We start from the raw sequence: 19,942 nt of genomic DNA, 5'->3' as shown, positions 1-19,942 counted from the left end.
AAATTCCCCCAATAAATCACCCTTTGTCAACAAACAATTTTGCTAACTAATTATTTGGTTTCTAGACTCCTTCTGTGTTTGGGGGTCAGTTTGCATATTATGGCCTTTTTACAAAACAGTGGCTTTGGAGCTCACAGTCTCTAGCTCACCCACAGAATAAAAATCTTCAATTTAATGACTTTCTTCCCCTCATTCTCCATACCCCACAATTCACAAGCACAGTCAAATATTAGCAGCTCTCTTTCAGAGTTTTTTTGTAAGTGATAGAATATCTTATTTGGAATGTTTAGTTTAAATTCTTCCAAAAAGATTAGCAATTATTCTAACCTAATGCTGTTGGTCTTTACTTACAAGTCTGAAGCAACATTAGTTTTTAGTAAATATTAATCTTAGTTTCCATTTTTTGAAATAATAAAGCTGATAGAATATTATCTATCTGTGACATCACGTAGCAAATTTATGAGGATCTGGTTGGTTGGTACAGATAGCCCGATACTTCAATAATAAGAATAATTGTTAACTTGTGACCTCTGACTCTCTGAAGAATTTAAGCAGAATTTCATGCATGAGTACTTGCAGCTTCTGTTGTAAGAATCAGGCATATTTTGTAGGTGTATATTGAGGCTGTGTTTGTGGTTTCATCGTTACCTTTATTATCCTTTTTGCAGTGAGTTCTTTAACCTGTGCCACCACATAAATGGAAATGTGACTTACCAGCTCTGTTCCTCAAAATTGTGTAAATATATGTTGGGCTTTCAAGTTATGAACCTCAGGAGAAATAATGCATGTATGAAAGTGAAGTGCAGGTATAAAGAAGTAGTATTTGTTTGGGGCAAAAATTCCAGCATTTACCTACTAATTTCAAAATTATCACCCTGGAGGGCTATAATGTTTGTATATTCCTAACTGGAACTTCTTCCTGGGATTATACTTACAGAATTAGATTTAGTTTTAGAGATAAATGTTTCTGAATATTCTGTGTTGCAGCACATAATCCTTTTGAGTGGGATTTATTTTAGAAATACACCCTTTCAACACTCTCATTAGCCCATCCCACTAAGGAAAATAATCTCTATCTTGATTTTTATAATTCTAGTGCTAAATTTGGGCATGACATGTAGAAGACTGCACCAAAGTTTGTTGAATAAGAGAACAAATGAATGGCTAAGTAAAAGAATATGGGCAAACAATGTAATTTAACTTTTTGCTGAGCTATAACAATAAAATTGTTATAAATACAGCTAGAAAATAGATATAAAAAGTATTTACCAAAAGGAAAATCCAAAAAGAAAAATATATTAAGCAATGAAATAAGCATAGAATTGCAAATGAAAGAGAAAGCATTGACCTCTCAAGATAATTTCCTGTTAGGTTTACACTACTCTAATTATAATAATACATATATATTATAATATGCTTTTATATTTACAAAGATGATTAAAAGTTATGTTTATTATATTTGTAAGTGTATCTCTCCATGAATTATTTTCCAAAATTGCCACAGTGCTGAGAATCAACTCAGATACACTAAATCCTCAGTAGTAATATTAGCCTTTTTAGTGTAAATTGCTAATATTTGTGTAAAGCCAGGATTGGTCAATAACTGAGTTTCTGATCAGCAGCTGAGAATTCTATTTAACTGCAGTGATCCACAAAATGTCATGCCACTCCAGGATGCAATAGCTCTCGAGATCTTTGCAGCTGCAGACTGACCTATTCAGAAAAGATGACATTTGGCTGGCTAAGACTGTATGTCTGGAAATGGTTTAGGTTGGAAGAAAGGTCTGCCATTAGATTGAAATATTGAAGCATTCTACATGGAAACCCTAGATATTAGTAGCGAGTAGTACTAGACCCATATGGCAAAGACAGAGCAGTGGCTGGAAGCTCTGGAGCCAGGGCCCTTCCTTGTATGTCTCTTATCCCCACAAGGCCTAGAATGCCAGTACGGATATTTTGACACAAAATGATCAATGAATGATGCAAATTCCCTGAGAGAACATAAAGATAAACAAATCTGAAAATGTAGAAATTGTAATATAAAGACCTTTATCTGGTGACTTAAAAAATGTATTATGTATTAATGTTCATTTGATAGATGCCCAGAACCGCTTGTCATCAGACTCATGATCAATTATTATGTGACAAAACATTTCCCATTTTGATTAAATATACAATAGAGCAGCAAAAATTTTAAAATAACTGTGGCAATTGTTGTCATAATTATTATCATCTTTCAGGGAAAAAAAAAACATTCTTTCCAGGCTGGCCTTAGGCAATATTATGAAATGAGATTACTCTTCCTTCTCCTTTTCTCTGTCTTCAAAGAATAAATTCAATGGCATAAAGTTGTGTGAATTATGATAGAACAGCTATAGAGCAGTCACTGGGGACCAGGCACTCTACTTTCAGTGTATGCCACCTTTAATCCTTAATCAACCCTGACTGACACATTCTATCTTTTCTATATTTTACAGATGAAGTACTCAGACAGAAACAAGTTAAACAACTTGCCCAAATGTCCTAGGCCACAAAAAAATAACTCCAGAGTCAACGTGCACAAGCACTAGCATTTATAGGAAAATATCCTTGAATAAAGGCATTTGCAGTTTAAGAGAGTTAGTTCAAAGAAATATCTTAGTAAATAGCCTAAGCGATTTTGTCAGTGGAGTTCATGAACTGAGTCTGAACTGAGTCACAGGCTGTATTCATTGAGAAAGGACTTGTTAATGTTCTTGGAACAGACACTCATGGGGAGCTAACCCCCTCTGACTAATTCAGGTTTTGCCAAATTTGGGGCCATAGAAAGGGAATCAAGGATGCAGGCTGTGAATCTGATGAAAATGTAATCTTCTATGCAGTCTGTTAAACCTTTTCTTTTGTGGACCTTCATGTGTCCTTGACATGGGACAGATGTTTGCTCTTGCTGCAGCATCCCAGGACTTCCTCCACTACCTTCTAGAAAAAGTTAATTGCTTCTTCTCTGAGTCCCCAGGACATTTTCCCTCATTCTGTCCAGCACTGCCTATGCTGTAATGATGCCATGTGTTTGGTGCTTGCTTCTTATTAGAGGTGAATGAGTTCCTGCAGTAGAGGGACCATGCCACTCTTCTCTAGATTCTCAGCCCCTAATACAGTCCCATAAATGCCAGGTTTTAGGACTCAAGATCTTTACAATGCTGGTGTTTGTCAACAAAATTTAAACAAAACATGCTCCTGATTTGAGGTCTCAAATACAACTGAGTTCACAAGTGGAAATGAGCTTAGAGGAGAAGAATAGCATTAGATACACTGTGCCAGCGCAGGTCAGTCAAGATCTCTCTAGCTTGGGACTCTAAGAAACCCTATGTAAGGGTGATAATGAAGGTGAAGACTGAAGAAGTTAAAGGAAGAAAATTACAATAAACAATGGCATACTTCCTTTTGAGGTTTAAGTCTATAACTCAATAAGTATCCCCTGGAGGCTATAATTTTAATTTCTGTCATTGTCTTTTGTAAGTAAATATTGTAATGTTCTTTATACAGTAGATGTCAAATGAAATTCTTGGACTTTACATTTTTTCACCCTAAAATTGTACAAAATCTGGTGTAGAATGTCAACGTAGTCTCTCCTGTCTAAAGTACTCATACATTTGTAGATTTAGGCTTTGTGCTGCTGATATTCCATGTTTCTGGTTCCTTCACCTATAGCGAGGTTACATACTTTGTCTCTCAAACCCATGAAAGCATCATATATTCATATTTAAATGTTATCACTCACAAGTCACCTAAATAGGTAATAATAGAAGTTAACATTTATGGCAGGCTAATTACATATTGCAGGCCTTTAGCCTAGCACTATATGACAACTAATATTGTCCTCACAAGAATCCTGTAAAGCAGTTTTACAAATAGAGAAACAGAGATGAGGTAACTTGCCTGAAGTTGCTCATCTAATAAACGATGGAGCCAGCATTTATTCTTGGGCACTCTGAACTCAGGGAAGTTACACTATACATCTTTATTATAAACTGATGAGGACACCCAGGAAGAGCAATCTCACATACTGGGAAAACACTTAGCTATAACTAAAACATATAAACCCACATGAATACGGCTCAGAAAGCAGGACTGTGCCACAGCCCTTCCTCTCTTATGCTGACTCCAAAGCAGACAGCCCAGTGGCATGCTACATGGTGTCAATCAGGATCAAGCCTTGAGGTGACACATGGGAAATGGTGTGAAGCCAGATTTAAGGCTACATGTTCCATTTTCCTGAATCTCATTTGAAGGCAGTGTGTTACCATAAGAAAGCTGTGAAAGAATGACTAGCCCATTCCTCCAAGTTCTGATTGGCCTTATAACCTTAAGTATAAAGAAACAAGGTATTTGAAAAGAGTATTTCAATATCTCACATAGTTCATTGAATTTGGCCTATTCTAGAATCTGTGGAGTGTCAGATTTCTCTGTATCCAGTGAAATACTGTGACTCACCCTTACAAAATCCTACAAACTCAAGCTGAAGCATCCAAATCCGAGAGAGGAAGGGCCGTGTCACAGTCCTGCTTTCTGAGCGGCATTGAGTGCCTGTGGCTTTTCTAGGTGCCTGGTGCAAGCTGTCTACCATTCTGGGGTCTGGAGGATGGTGGCCTCTTCTCATAGCTCCACTAGGCAGTGCCCCAGTGGCGACTCCATGTAGGGGCTCCAACCTCATATTTCCCATCCAGACTGCTCTGGAAGTTCTCCATGAGAGCTCTGTCCCCACATCAGACTTCTGCCTGGACATCCAGGCATTTCTACATGTCTTCTGAAATCTAGGTGGAGGCTCTCAAGCTTTAACTCTAGCCCTCTATATACCTGCAGGCCCAACACCACATGGAAGCTTCCAGGGCTTCTTATAGCTTGCATCCTCGGGAGCAGTGGACTGAGACGTATCTGTGGACTTTTAATCATGGCTGGAAATGGAGTGGCTGAGATTCGGGACGCCATGTCCTGATGCTGCACAGAGCAGTGGGGCCCTGGGCCTGGCCCATGAAACCACTTTTTTCCTCCTAGGTCTCCAGGCCTGTGATGGGAGAAGCTGCCACAAAGGTCTCTGAAATGTACTGGAGGCATTTTCCCATCATCCTGGCTATTAACATTTGACTCTTCTTTACTTATGCAAAGTTCTGCAGCCCTGAATTCCTCCCCAAAAAATGTGTTTTTCTTTTCTACCACATGGTCAGGCTGAAAATTTTCCAAACTTTTATGCTCTGCTTCCCTTTTAAATATAAATTCTAGTTTCAGGTCATTTATTTGCTTTTGCAAATGAGAATAGGCTTTTAGAAGCAGACAGGCCACATCTTGAATGCTTTGCTGCTTAGAAACTTCTTCCACCAGATACCCTAAATCATCAATCTCAAGTTCAAAGTTCTACAGATGCCTAGAGCAGGGGCACAATGCTTCCAGTCTCTTTGTTAAAGTATAGAAAGCGTGACATTTACTCTAGTTCCCAATAAGTTTCTCATCTCCATCTGAGACCACCTCAGCCTGGACTTCACTGTCCATATCACTATCAGTATTTTTGTACATTCAGTATATAAAACCATTCAACAAGTCTCCAGGAGTTCCAAATTTTCCCACATCTTCCTGTCTTCTTTTGAGCCTTCAAGCTGTTCCAAACTCTGCCTGTTACCCAGTTCCAAAGTCACTTCCACATTTTCTGTATCTTTATAGTAATGTCTTACCTCTCTGGTACCAATTTTTTGTATTAGTCCATTCTCAAACTGCTACAAAGAACTACCTGAGACTGGGTAAGCTATGAAGAAAAGAGGCTTAATTGACTCACATTTCTGCAGGCTTAACAGGAAGCATGACTGGGCAAGCCTCAGGACATTTACCATCATGGCAGAAGGGTGAAGGGGAAGTAAGGACCTTCTTCATATGACATAGTGGGAATGAGCAAGAGTGAAGGAGGTAGTGCTACTCACTTTTAAACAACGATATCTCATGAGAACTCACTCACTATCATGAGAACAGCAAGGGGGATATCTGCATGATCCGATCACCTCCCACCAGGTCCCTCCCCCAACATTGGGAATTACAATTCAACATGAGATTTGGGTGGGGTCACAGAGCCAAACCATAGCACTGGATAGTTTATGAAGAAAAGAGGTTTAAATGACTCACAGTTCCATGGTCTGTACAGGAAGCATGGCTGGGAGGCCTCAGGAAACTTATAATCATGGCCAAAGGCCGAAGGGGAAGCAAGCATGTCTTCACATCATGGCAGGAGAGAGGGGGAGAGAGAGGAGGAGGTGCTGCACACTTTAAACAACCAGATCTCTTGAAAACTCTACCATAAGAAAACCAAGGAGCAAGTCTGTTCCCCTGTGTTTCAATCACATTCCACCAGGCTCCTCCATCAACACTGAGAATTGTAATTCAATTTCAGATTTGAGTGTGGACACAGAGCCAAACCATATCAGGAAGTATGGTAGCATTTGTTTCTGGGAAGACCTCAGGGAGCTTCCACTAAGGGCAGAAGGCAAAGGGGAAGCAGACACTTCACATGGCAAATACAAGAGCAGGAGAGAGTGTGGCAGGAAATGCTACACACTTTTAAACAACTAGATCTCATGAGAACCCACTCGCTATCATGAGAACAGCACCAAGGGGATGGTGCTAAACCATACATGAGAAATCCTCTCTTATGATCTAATTACCTCCTACTAGGCCCTACCTCCAACACTGGGGATTACAATTCAACATGAGATTTGGGCAGGGACACAAATCCAACCTATTTCAGTCAGCTAGGCTGGTTCTCTTTTGAAGTCCTTCTATGGTAACCCATCCCTTTACCTTTTCTAGTTTCTAGAGTCTGCTTGCGTTCCTTGGGTCCTGGCCCACTTTCATTTTCAAAGCTAGGAATGGTGTGGTGAATCATCATATTGCTTCACTTCAATCTTGCTGCCATTGTCACATCTTTTTGTCTCTCTTTTGACAGAACCAGACCCTGTCCCTGTTAGAGACAGGGTCTAGGACTGTCATCCAGGCTGGAGGGTAGTAGTGCTATTAAAGATCACTACAGCCTTGACTTCCCAGGCTCAAGCGACCCTCTCCCCTCAGCCTCCATGGTAGCTGGGACTACAGGCATGTGCCACCATGCCTGGCTAGTAGAAATGGAGTCTTTCTGTGTTGCCCAGCTGGTCTTGATCTCTTGGGTTAAAGCAATCTCCTCACCTCAGCCTCCCAAAGTGCTGCAATTACAGTCATAAAACATTGCACCAGGCGCTTCCACTTTTAAAGATCCTGTGAGCATTGAGCTTATCTGAACAATCTAGGATAATCTTCCTATTTTAAGGTTGATTAATTATCAACCTTAATTCCATCTACAATCTTAATTCCTCCTTGCCATATAAAATAACATACTCTCAGGTTCCACAGATTAGGACATAGACATCTTTGGGAAGCACTGTTCTGCTGACCACAAATAGGAATTATTTTATATCCCCATTTCACAAATAAGGAAACAGAGACAGAGAGTTTAAAAATTTTCACAGGGTCACATAAGTAATAATTGACAGAGTTAAGAATTTGACTCTTTCACTCAGACCTCAAACTCAGTGGATTATTTTTAGAAGACAGAAAAGTTGTTCTCAAATAGCTTTCTGAAGAATGCTATATTTTCATTGTTTAATGTGACAAATTCACATCACATCACATTTAAATATGAAATAGAACATTCTGAAACTATAGTGGGAAAATTATCTTTTTGCTGGATACATAAATATTAATTTGATCATAAGCTTCTTTGAATGAATGTAAAGAAAAATAATTTCTCATCATTGGGTCCTCAACTCAAAGTTATTTTAGGGATGCTGTCCATGAGCCCCAGTTTAAACAGTAGCCCACCCTCACCTCCATGCTGTTCCTTTGTCACATTATCCTTTATTTTCCTCATGGTACTAACAACTATATAAAATAATCACATCAAGGTATTTTTTAAGCTCTCTCCTCTCACAAACACACAGCAATTTAAGTTTTCTGAGAATAGTGAATATATCTCTTTTGATTATTTATTTATCATCACAATTAATGTAGGATCTGGTATTTATTGGAAAATTGATAAATAGCTATTCAATGAATGATAGACAAAATCATCCAGGTCAAAGAGGGCTAGACCAGGGTGGGGTAGAAGAGGGTCTTTGACCAATTCTGTTCTATACCATAGATAATGAAGAAGCAACAACATTTTTACGCAACAAAGTTTATGTTGTCATCCCTTTATGATTTGATTTTCAAGGAATTTATTGTTTCCTTTTTTTCTGTTAAAACTAACAGTGTGATTAACATCGTTTTACAAGATTATTTTTCTTTGTCTTGATTTTATCGTTGGATTAAACTCTGACCTGTTGAGTAGAAGTGTCAATATATTTTTAAGATTCTTGATAAATATTGTCTATTTTTTTCTAGAAAATTTGTATTATGAGTATTTACTACTAAAACGTTCGCTAATTTGAGAAGCAAAATAAAGAAAATCTCATTGCTTTTTTGTGGGGGCTGTTTTACTTTATTAATGAGCTGCACAATTTTCATGCTCACTGTTTTATAAATCTATTTATGATTTCATGTGTTACAAATTATTTGTTTATATCTTTGTCCCTTTTTAAAATTAAATTATTCTATTTTTTAATTTAACCTTTTTTAATGTTAATTATATTAAGTCCTGTTACATTTGGGTATTTCTCTACGCTGTCATTTATATTTTTATTTTCTTTGATATATAGAGAATTTTGTTTTTTTTAGATCACTACACGTATGTTGACTACAACCCTAAGTTTATTACATGTTGTGTTTATCAAGCTATAAAATGTTCTCCTTTTTCTTCCTTAATATGTATTTGGTATGCATAGCTTAAAACATACAGTGTTTTATTTCACATATATGTTTTATTTAAAATGTTATTATTTTTATTAATTTTGATTCTATCTTGATTTTGAAATCTACTTATGATGCCATGTGCAAATAGGTAATGGCCGTGTAGCACTAAATCGCATGTTTTAATCACAGTAGCAGATGTTGTTGGTGTTCTGCCCATCCCCTCAGACTTCCTTGCTATTTCTGTGTTTATCAGATTGATTTCCAATGACTAGTACTTGAGGTCTGTCAGTCGTTTGCCATTGACCTGCAGGAATTCACTTTGCTGAAATGCATAGCATTCCAGAGTGCTTGGAAATTCACATCCACTGGGCAGCTCTTCACAATTGCTACTCGGTGGGAGTGTATAAATACCTTTGCTCCTCCGTTGGCTGAGATTGTTCTGAGATGTGTGTTTTTCACAATTTTCCACAGCCTGCATGCCGATTAAGTGTCAGTTGCCCACTGTAGTAGCTGGCTTAAGAACGAAGCTCTTATTGGCTACTTTCCCTTGCTGTTTTAATTTCCCACTTCCCTGAGGAAGTCTGGGAATACTTGCCCTTCTAGACATTATAAAGCAGAATTGATTAAAACTGTGCTGACACCCTTTTGGTATCCTCAGTGCTTGTCTCAAAATCCGCCTCTGGAGAAAACCCTAGTAAGCAGCCCTAGCAAGGCAGTCACTCTTTTCTTATCCATATTCTTTGTGGTTGGTTGATAGGTTTCCAATACTTTGTTACAATTAACAAAACACATTGTGATAAACATAATTGTACATTTTCTCATGAACTTATGCAGGAATTTTTGTAGGTTATATTATCCATGAGTCAATTGTAGAGATATCAGGTGTATTATCCAAAGCCATGTAGTATATAAATATGTAATTTTACTTTGTGCTTCAAATTACTTTTGAGAATTGCTTCCCAATTACAATATATTCTTTTTCTCCCCTACACCCTTAGTAGGAATTCATATCATGCAACTTTCCAGTTTTTGCCATAATGTGGGTGCCAAGTGGTTTTTTATTGCTATTTGATTTGTGTAAATCTAATTACTGGTAAAGTTAGCTGTATTTTTTTTCTACTTTTCTTAGCTGAATGAGTTTCTATTCTGTGAAATGTGTGTTTTTACCCTTAATCCCATGTTTCCTCTGAGCTTCCTATTTTTCTTGCTGATTTACAAAAACTCCTGTATATTCTAGGTGATAATTATTTCTTGTCATTTTTTTTGATATTACAAACACATCTTCTTATGTGTCACCATTTTATTCATGTTGTGTGTAGTGTCATCCATGGAACAAACACCTTTGACTTTGATGCAGTGAAATCCACCAAACTTTCTCATTGTAGCTTATGCTTTTGGGGTCTTAAAAACTTCTTCCCTACCCCAAGGTCACAAATATATTTCTTTCATTTTGTTTTTTTCTAGTATTATTCCATTTATATTTACAATTTTAATACATTTAAAGGTTTTATTTCTATCTATTGCGTGATGTAGAAACCCAACTTTTATCCTTCTTCAGATCATAATCTAACTTTCCTTACACCATCAGGCATATAGTCAATTCACACTGCACCAATTAGCGATGCTATTCTATACTTTTATAGGCTTACTACTTTGTTGGACAGCTCCATTTGTAAGCGCACGTATTAATACAACACAGTTTTAATCAATTCTGCTTTGTAATGTCTAGAAGGGCAAGCATTCCCAAACTTTACCTCTTCATTTGCAAAACTGCCTTAGATCTTAACAGATTGTTTTTTCCACGTTTTTAATCAGTCTGCTAAATTTCTCAAGAAAAATTCTTCTGAGCAATTGATCAAATTGCATTAAATTTATGGGATAATTAGTAATGAATTTAATTCATGGAAATTGTGCTTACAATGTATTTTCTTATCCTCAAGACATATATTCACATATACTTTTAATTTTTAATAAGTTTATTTTTAAACATTTAACTCAATCATTACATCTGGAATTCATATTTTAAGTTACAAGGGTAAAGTTTTGATTATATTTTTGCAATGAGTTAATCTTTGTTTCGCTGCTTCTTCACTAATTTGGGATACAAATCCTATTTCAACTTCTTACAGAGCTAAGATTATTTGTTTTCTGCTATCTGTTCTGTGGCAAAGTTTGTTGATTACATTTTATAATTATAAGAGGTTTAATATATGTAATTCTTGGAAGGGTAATAGCCTCACTAATTATTCTTATTTCCCAACATTTTGAGAGACCCTTCTTGTTTCTTTATTCTTATATATGAACAACTGGAATATCTTATCAATTTTAATAAAATATCACATTGAAACTTTTGTGTGTGTGTGTGTGTGTGAGACAGAGTCTTGCTCTGTCACCCAGGCTGGAGTGCAGTGGCCCGATCTCAGCTCACTGCAAGCTCTGCCTCCTAGGTTCACGCCATTCTCCTGCCTCAGCCTCCTGAGTAGCTAGGACTACAGGCACCCGCCACCACGCCCGGCTAATTTTTTGTATTTTTAGTAGAGACGGGGTTTCATCGTGTTAGCCAGGATGGTCTCGATCTCCTGACCTCATGAACTGCCACTTCACATTATTTTGTGAAATTACATACTCATAACTATATATTTTTAATGTGTGGTCTTATTCATCCAAGTCTTCTTCCATATCATTCATATGTGTCTTTCATATACAACTTGCCTTAGAGATCATCTTTCTAAGTAGTCTCAGGTCTCTCTCTCTTCTGGTGGCAGGAACTGATAAGATTGGGAATTATTTGGAAATATTTTGTCAAATTAAATACATTGTATAAGAATAACTTTGAATGTTAGTAGGATTGATGCAGAGCTATATCTCTCCTGAGATCAATTGTGATGTGTAACAAAGAAATACCACAATATCCAAAATCAACAGATAAATATTCCATGTATTAACTAGGAAAGGGCTGCATACAAAGAAGGTTACAGAATTGAATGACTGAATGCTGTAATTCTAACTTTAAGGTAATTTTTCTAAATATTATATACTTGAATAATTTATTTAGTAATTTAACAGGACTGGGCTATCACAATTTAAAAGTGGATCCTGTCATATCAATTCAAATAGTCATACTTCTGAGCTTTGCAAACCACACATTGTTTGCATTCCCTTTCGATTTAGCAACAGCTTCAGAAATTTTGCACGCTGCAGATATTTTCTACACATGACTTCACTAATCATTACAGAGCTGGGAAAGAAGACAGAACACTCGACACTCATGCCACTTTTTCTTGAAAATCTGCATTTGCAGTGTACCCCTTTATTTTTTGCTGGTATTTTTTTTAATGACTTTAATTGCATTGTGGCAGAGGTCTGTAAGGATTGAGTCAGGAAAACAAGATTCAGGATATCCCTGAGGATCAACTCTCCAGGCAGCTTATTAATCTTTACCTAGGCAGCTCATGTTGCACTGGTGTTTCCAATCATAGACTGGTGCAAAACGTAATTAAAAGTTCAGAGTAGTCACAGAGTTATCAGGTGGACGATTCATATGCCTGTATCCTGACAGCGGCACTCATTCTCAGCTGTGGGAGAGCAATGTTCCCTTTCCTTTTCAACTACTGAAGTCCCAGAAGATTCACCATAAGAATCTCTCGAGTAGCCGTTGGCTATGGTAGAGAAGTTATTGCAATACACACAAAAAAATTCAAGTTCAGATTATTAAAAACACAAACCTACAGATAGCTGTGACTTTTTCAGTACCAAACCTGTAGGTGCCTGAAGTGAATGAAAACACCTGCTAAATTCCAAATCATATTCCATTCTAAGGCTTGGTTCATGAAGCCTCACTTTGTCTTAGCCTTGAATCCAGCTGTACGGTTCACCTTAGTATCTACAAATGTACCCCAAATATCTTGCTCACATTCATCACCTACTGCTATTATTTGTCTCCATACAGCTACTAGGTTCTTACCTATAAAAAAGATACTGCATCACTTCCATATTCAAAATTGTCTAATGTCAAAATAAAATCCATTCTTCATCATCACCAAAAAGGTGTTGCATAATCTCACCTCTGACTTCTTTTTTGAAGTCATTTCTTTTCCCTTTCCTTTTGGCTCTCTCCATTCCAACCATACTAGCCTATCTATGCACTGTTCCATGGACTCACCAAGCTTATTCCTGCCTCAATGCTTTGCTCAATCTGTTCCCTCTGCTTAATGTGATCTTTCCCAATGTTATCACAAATTACTTTACTTAATACAAGTCTCTGTTTAGGTGAAATATTGTCTAGGATCCTTTCCTAAACAATCTCTATAGAACACCAGTCATCATTTTCTTGATCTGCCTGTTTTTACCTTTATCTTCATAGTTTGTCTTCTATACTAAAATTTCAGCCACAAAAACAAAAATTATTGTATGTTGTTTCTCATTTGGTAGTCCATTCTATGTTTCATAGATATTTGTTCATGAGCACCAAACATATGTGAGAATCAAACTCATGTTGGCTGCAACTTAACTGATCCCAGTTGTGGAGGAGTTTAAAGGAATATGGCTTCTAGACTTATTCAGTTATGGGGATATTTGATCTTCAGTTGTTCAATAGTAAACAATTATCAACTGAGTACTTGCTATGAGTTGGGCACTGTTCAGGGCACTAAGAATACAGTGGTGAGAAAAACAAACATGGTCTCTGATGTCCAGAGTTTACATCTTAGTGACGGTGTTCATATTGCAATTATGGCAAGCTTTCACTCATAGGTAAATCTGTGATAATCTTGGATCTCAATAAGAAGAAATCGTTCCCACTTAAAAGACTAGGCTTTCTTATTTCAAGAGTGTCTGAAGAATGTAGGGACAGAAAAAGCACTCAATAGCATGTCCAGTGACAGGGCAGTCTCAGCACCCAGTAAACACTTTTATCAGCTAATTCTGGAGAAGTAAGAGATCTGTAGAAGATATTCAGTAGCACATATTTCAAAGGAAATGACCACTTCCTTAAAAATACTCTTTTTAAAAATTATTATTATACTTTAAGTTTTAGGGTACATGACTAGAAATACCATTTGACCCAGCCATCCCATTATTGGGTATATACCCAAAGGATTATAAATCATGCTGCTATAAAGACACATGCACACGTATGTTTGTTGAAGCACTACTCACAATAGCAAAGACTTGGAACCAACCCAAAAGTCCAACAATGATAGACTGGATTAAGAAAATGTGGCACATATACACCATGGAATACTATGCAGCCATAAAAAATGATGATTTCATGTCCTTTGTAGGGACATGGATGAAGCTGGAAACCATCATTCTCAGCAAACTATCAGAAGGATAAAAATACTCTTAAGGAAGACTGTGTTAAGGAAGATATGTTACAAAGGGAAGGGGAAGTAGCTCTAAATCAGCTCACTGAATGTTTCTCCAATTTTAAAATTCTTTTACATCCAAATGAACTTCTTGATTCTATATCTAATCATCAGGAAAACATGAACTGGATATTTCAGTTTGAATCGCACACACAATCTCAATGGCAAATGTCATCAGTGTCAGAACTCCGTTGTTCTACTATTTTATTTTCCTTATGTACCAAATAGGAAATATCTATATCTTAAATATTAAGTCTTCAGATTTACCCATAGTGTGAGGTCTAGTATTGTTGACTTTACCGACATGATTACTTAAGCTTTCCATCCCAGAGCATATTGCTGTTCTAAGTACATTGGATCAAATCTCTTTTTTGAGTGAAAGCCTACACTTCCAATATGGAGGGCTAATACTGTCCTTTGTCACCAGTTCTACCCATAAAATTTCTGAGGGCTGAACAGGGAGCTTTGCCTAATTTCCCTATTATTGAATGAACATGGTTAATTAGCCCCTTAAATGTACTCTTAATGTGCAGACTTTATTTAATTTTAAATTATGTGTCTCCTTTATTCATGGATGTTTGTCCATGTGTTTGACTTTGCAGTGAGTTTCAAGGCATAGAGTATGTCTCATTCTTTTTTCCCTCCCCATGACTTGCCTAGTTTCTAATACATACATAAAAGGTGCTCAATAAAAACAAAACAAAATAAAAACCCACACTACTAAATGAATGAAGTAATGCTCTGGAATCAGTAAACAGAAAAATTTGCTTATAAGGGGGAGTGTTATTGTAAAATATTACAGTAGTTCAGAAGATAAAATGTATTCGGAAAATTATTTATAATTTCATTTTCTCTTTATTTAATACACAGCCATAATTTTTATCATCAAGAAGTACTACCCAAAATTCTATCTCTGATCTGATTGCTTCATAAAGCAGTGCCCTGTATTAGAACCTTAACTGATGAAAGGGATTTTATATAAATATATATATGCACACCTATATATATATATATAATATATGTACCAATTTTATAGTGTATATATAATATATATAACACATATATTTATATATATAAATTTTTAGTGTATGTATTATATATCATATATATAATATATACCAATTTTGTAGTGTATATATATTACACACTACCTATATAACATATATATATACACTACAAAATTGGTGTATATATATATTATATATATGAGAGAGAGAGAGAAAACTGATATGTATTTACTACAAAATTGATAAGATAATATGACCTTAAAAGTACCTGTTGGCTATTTTGGATATTTCTTTCTTTTCTTTATTTATAGCAGTTTATAAACAGTGTAAGGAAAACTTTTGAAGGCTATAATTGGAAATGTAATCGGATAAAATACATTGCCAATAAAATAGCTGAATACAAGAGGCTAGATGGTCATTCTTTTTTTTTTTTAAAGGTTTCTTTTCTCCTTAGACTCAACCATTTGACCTAGCAGAAGGACTGTAGAAATGTGGAATACAAAGACACTGATTTTTTTCTTTTTTGGTCTGTTTTAAGACAACAAACTTCAAGGGGAACTGAGTAGAGAGATTTGTCGATCTAAAACAAAGGCTTAAAATACCATCAGAAAATATGAAATCTGCAATTTTTGAATGATAATGGAGGCTAACTTTTGGGAGTTGGTGTATTTTTCCATAAAAATACTTAATTTTTTATTTAAAAAGTCTTTCATAATAATTGATTTGCCACAGTGTTCTCTTTAGAGTAGGTTGATATTTTTCCCATGGCATGAGAAAATTTGCCATAGAGATGTTTAACAAAACAGCCAAAGTCTTAAGTGTTTAACTTCAAGATTTTTTAAATGTCTACCTCCACAACTCTTTCTTGGACTTCTTTTCATCAATTAAGGTTTTAATATAGGGCACTGCTTTCTGAAGCAATCAGATCAGTGATAGGACTTTGGGAATACTACTTGATTAAAAAAAAATGCTCTCAGCTTGCAGAGAAGCCACGTTTCTTTGCCAGCCACTGAGCCATCTAGGTTTGACATTCCAGCCATGGTGTGGTCATCCTTTGGATGTATGACCATGACTGTCACCAGTTTTGCATCTTGCTTCCTAAGAAGGAAAGATTGCCTTAAGAAATATCACCTCCCTTAGGTAAGTAGGATCAAAAAAGGAGGAGTAAAAATGAGACACAGAACCATGAGCTTCATTTATGTGACCCAGGGTGTGAAAAGCACTGGAAGCAAAATTGAATTCAATTGAGCAGAAGATAATAAAATCTGTGAGTTTCCAGATGAGAAGGGATTTGCTCTGGCCTTTCATTTATAACTGCAATTATGGAAGCATTATCACAAACAAAAGAAAATGATTTTCAGTAATCAGACCTTCTGTAGAAAAGTATCAGAACTGGCTAGCCAGAGTTCAGGAAGTACAGAGGCAGTTGCAATAGGATATTACAGGGGTAACAGATCCATGCACGTTGCTGAAAAGAACGAAATTGAGATAAGTGTTTGGGTGATTGAAAACACAAACAAAGCAAAAGTGAAACTATTTCTGATAATAGGGAAAATTCAAGGTAAAATAAAGCAATTAGACACATATTACCATTTTAAAACTAATAAATTCTGAACAATATTTGGTGGCATATGTTGCAATTTCTGAAGTAAAGGTGGTAGAACAGCTCTTCAAATAACTAATGGGATGAGACATGACATCTTGTATAGTGACGTAAGGTTAGTCTCTGAGATTTTGTTATAGATAAGATACCAAATTCCTCCATTGGAATAAACCAATTTTCTAAGCCAGTAGTCAGCAAAATACAGCCTGCAGGCCAAATATGGCCCACTGACGGTTTTCATAAGTAAAGTTTTATTGTAATAGAGCTACACTCATTGTTTATGAATTGTCTATGACTGCTTTTGCAAAGCAGAACAATAGCAGAGTTGAGTTGTTGCAGCAGAATTGTATAGCCTGCAAAGCTGAAAATATTTACTATCTGACCTTTACAGAAAAACATTTGCCAATTTCTACTCTATGCCAAAGTATATTTTGATTTTTTCCGTCATTATATTAGATAGAAATATTAGGACACAAAAAGAAACCACTAACAGGGTTTCACAAAATCTTTCTCTTATTATCATAAGGTCCCCCCCAAAACTCAGATATTACTCCTTCCTGAAGGTAGAAAAGAAATCCAGGCAGTTGTGAGTCTCTGAGTTGCCTTGCTCATGTTAAGGACAGACAGATAGAGTCAGTGCACACAGTTTAAGGCTGAATTCTGCGGGGAAGTACCAGATCCTAAGAACCTGACAACTGGGCTAAGTGCCCTAACAGCCTATTTTTGAGCCCGAGGGGATAGATGTTGTGGTTTAAGAACCAGATTTGTTCACAGTCTCCTGGGATTTAATCCCATTATTTCTTGCTGGGAAAAATACTTGCTCAGGCTATATTACAGCAACAGCAATGACAACAAAAGCATTTTCCTAAGGAGAGAAGAGCAAATAGATAGAGGCAGGACTCCTGAACAAAGGCATGGCATTTGCAAATGTGCTCGATACGTCCTTAACACAAACCTGCAAACATCTTTTTCCTTTGCATGTTTTTTGGGGTATTTCATGTCATCTTTTTAGAATACTCAAATGACAGATAGGACTAGCCAGCAAGTTTGCCTAAGCAGGAGAAAGTAAAACTCCTATAATGTTGCTCACATAATATTCATTGTATTACTTTTCTTGGAAACAAAACTACAATTTTATTCAGGGTGGCAATATACATAGCTGAAACACAACTTTTCCCAGATACCTTTGTGTTCTGGGCCAGGAGCTATAAGGTGAGATTAATAGATAGGACTCTGAGGGAAATTCATTAGTGGGAAGACAAGATACCTGATAAGCACTCTTTTTAGCTCTTCCTCCCCTACGGTAATTCTTGCTTTAAATGTAAACGTAATAGTTGTATTTCCAGAAACCATCTTGGACCATGAGGTACCTTTTAGTGGGAGGAGAATAATAATATTTTAAGGTTGACAAACTGGATATATACAGAAGAGACCTGAACTCCCAGGGGTACCCTGGTGTTGCCGTACTTTATGTTATTTGAGAGAAAAGTAACTCTTTAAACCTTATTTAGGCCATTGTTATTTGTATTTTATCTTATATGCAGCCCCCCAATCATATTCTGAATATTACAAATAAAAAAGTCCTAGAGAATTGTCCACAATAACTCCTACCAATCCCTTTTAAAAGAGAATGACCAGCAAATGTATCTCATCAAGAAATACACACACACACACACACACACATTTGTCTACCTAGGAATACAAAACACAATAAAAAAAGACATTATTAAATACAAACAAATATTTATTGTAAAATAAATGTGGATGAAGAGAAGTAATGGGTGACAATAGGAATAGATACTACTTTTAGTCTTTAATATTAAAAAAAGTAAGTTTAACGGAACCACTAGAAAAATACAAATAAAATGTGACTTTCAAACATTTTTAAACTTTTATGTTAAAAGTCTACATAATAATTAATGCTATTTTGAATGTATAAAAAATATTAATATTTGAATTAAAATATAAAACATGCCCCAATATCTAAAATACATACTGATTTAACTTTTCTTATCATTCATACATTTGGTTCATATACCACTACATTATAATCACAGTCACATAGCAGAAAATAATAAAATTTTCACATGTGATGAATATAAACTTTTTTTTCCCAAATGAGGGGAGTCAACCGTATGAGAAAATGGAGTAGTGCCTTTTAAGCACTATATCAAATTTAATGTTCTGGTTAGAGTGATCTTAAATTTGAGAATAAGGCAAAGTAAGACAGAACTGAGCATTTAGAATGCTACAGAAAAATAATAGGAAATAGTTTATGTTTAAGCTCAATGACTTATTTTTGATCAGTGATATTCTTATTTGAACACTGTGTTTTTACTATAGAAGAAATACTTTTGAAAGAATATGTTTATCCCCAATATTATTTGCTTACCATGTGGTACAGTTCATGTAGGAAACACAAGATAAATCTTCCTGTTTTTCCTTTATTTACTGAGTTTTCAAGAGAATGTATTGATTTCTTATCATCTTCAAAAGGTAAGAAGTGTGTGTAGACAGGTAAATATAAATACACACACACACTACATGTATATACAATTATATATATACAATTATATATATACACAATTATATATATATACATATATATAGTCATTTGTTTAAACATATTTATTGAGTTCCAACCTATTATAATTTCCTATTCACGTGAAAACTTAAATTGGTCTATATGTGGCCACTGGGCCCTCTTCAAATTGGCTAGACTTGGTAACCCTTTGATATTTTGATATGTCTATAGTAGTCTTCAATAGGTTCCTTGCCTTGGGATAGATCTTCCAGGTTCATCCTTAACATTTCCTGCCACAGACCAGGCTCAGACAATTCTTAAAAATGTCCTGATATTTCATGATATTTAATAGGAAACATTATTTTAGAAACTCAACCAGAGTGGTCACACTGATTTTTTTTAAGTAACTGATTTAATGTAGATTTTCCACTTGGTTTAAACCATAAAATGGTGTTATTATTCCTAATAAATGCTGCTAATTGTGCTTTATTTTCCCAAAAAATCACTATAAAATTTGTCAAGCATATAAAAAATGATAAACTATATAGGGACCATTCATTATCCCTTTATCTAGATTCTGCCATCAACATTTTACTATGTT

Source organism: Pan paniscus, chromosome 5, assembly GCF_029289425.2.
Source record: "Pan paniscus chromosome 5, NHGRI_mPanPan1-v2.0_pri, whole genome shotgun sequence".
NCBI classification, from domain to species: Eukaryota; Metazoa; Chordata; class Mammalia; order Primates; family Hominidae; genus Pan; species Pan paniscus.
The sequence above is the reverse complement of the archived record's forward strand: the minus strand, read 5'-3'. Positions refer to the sequence as shown.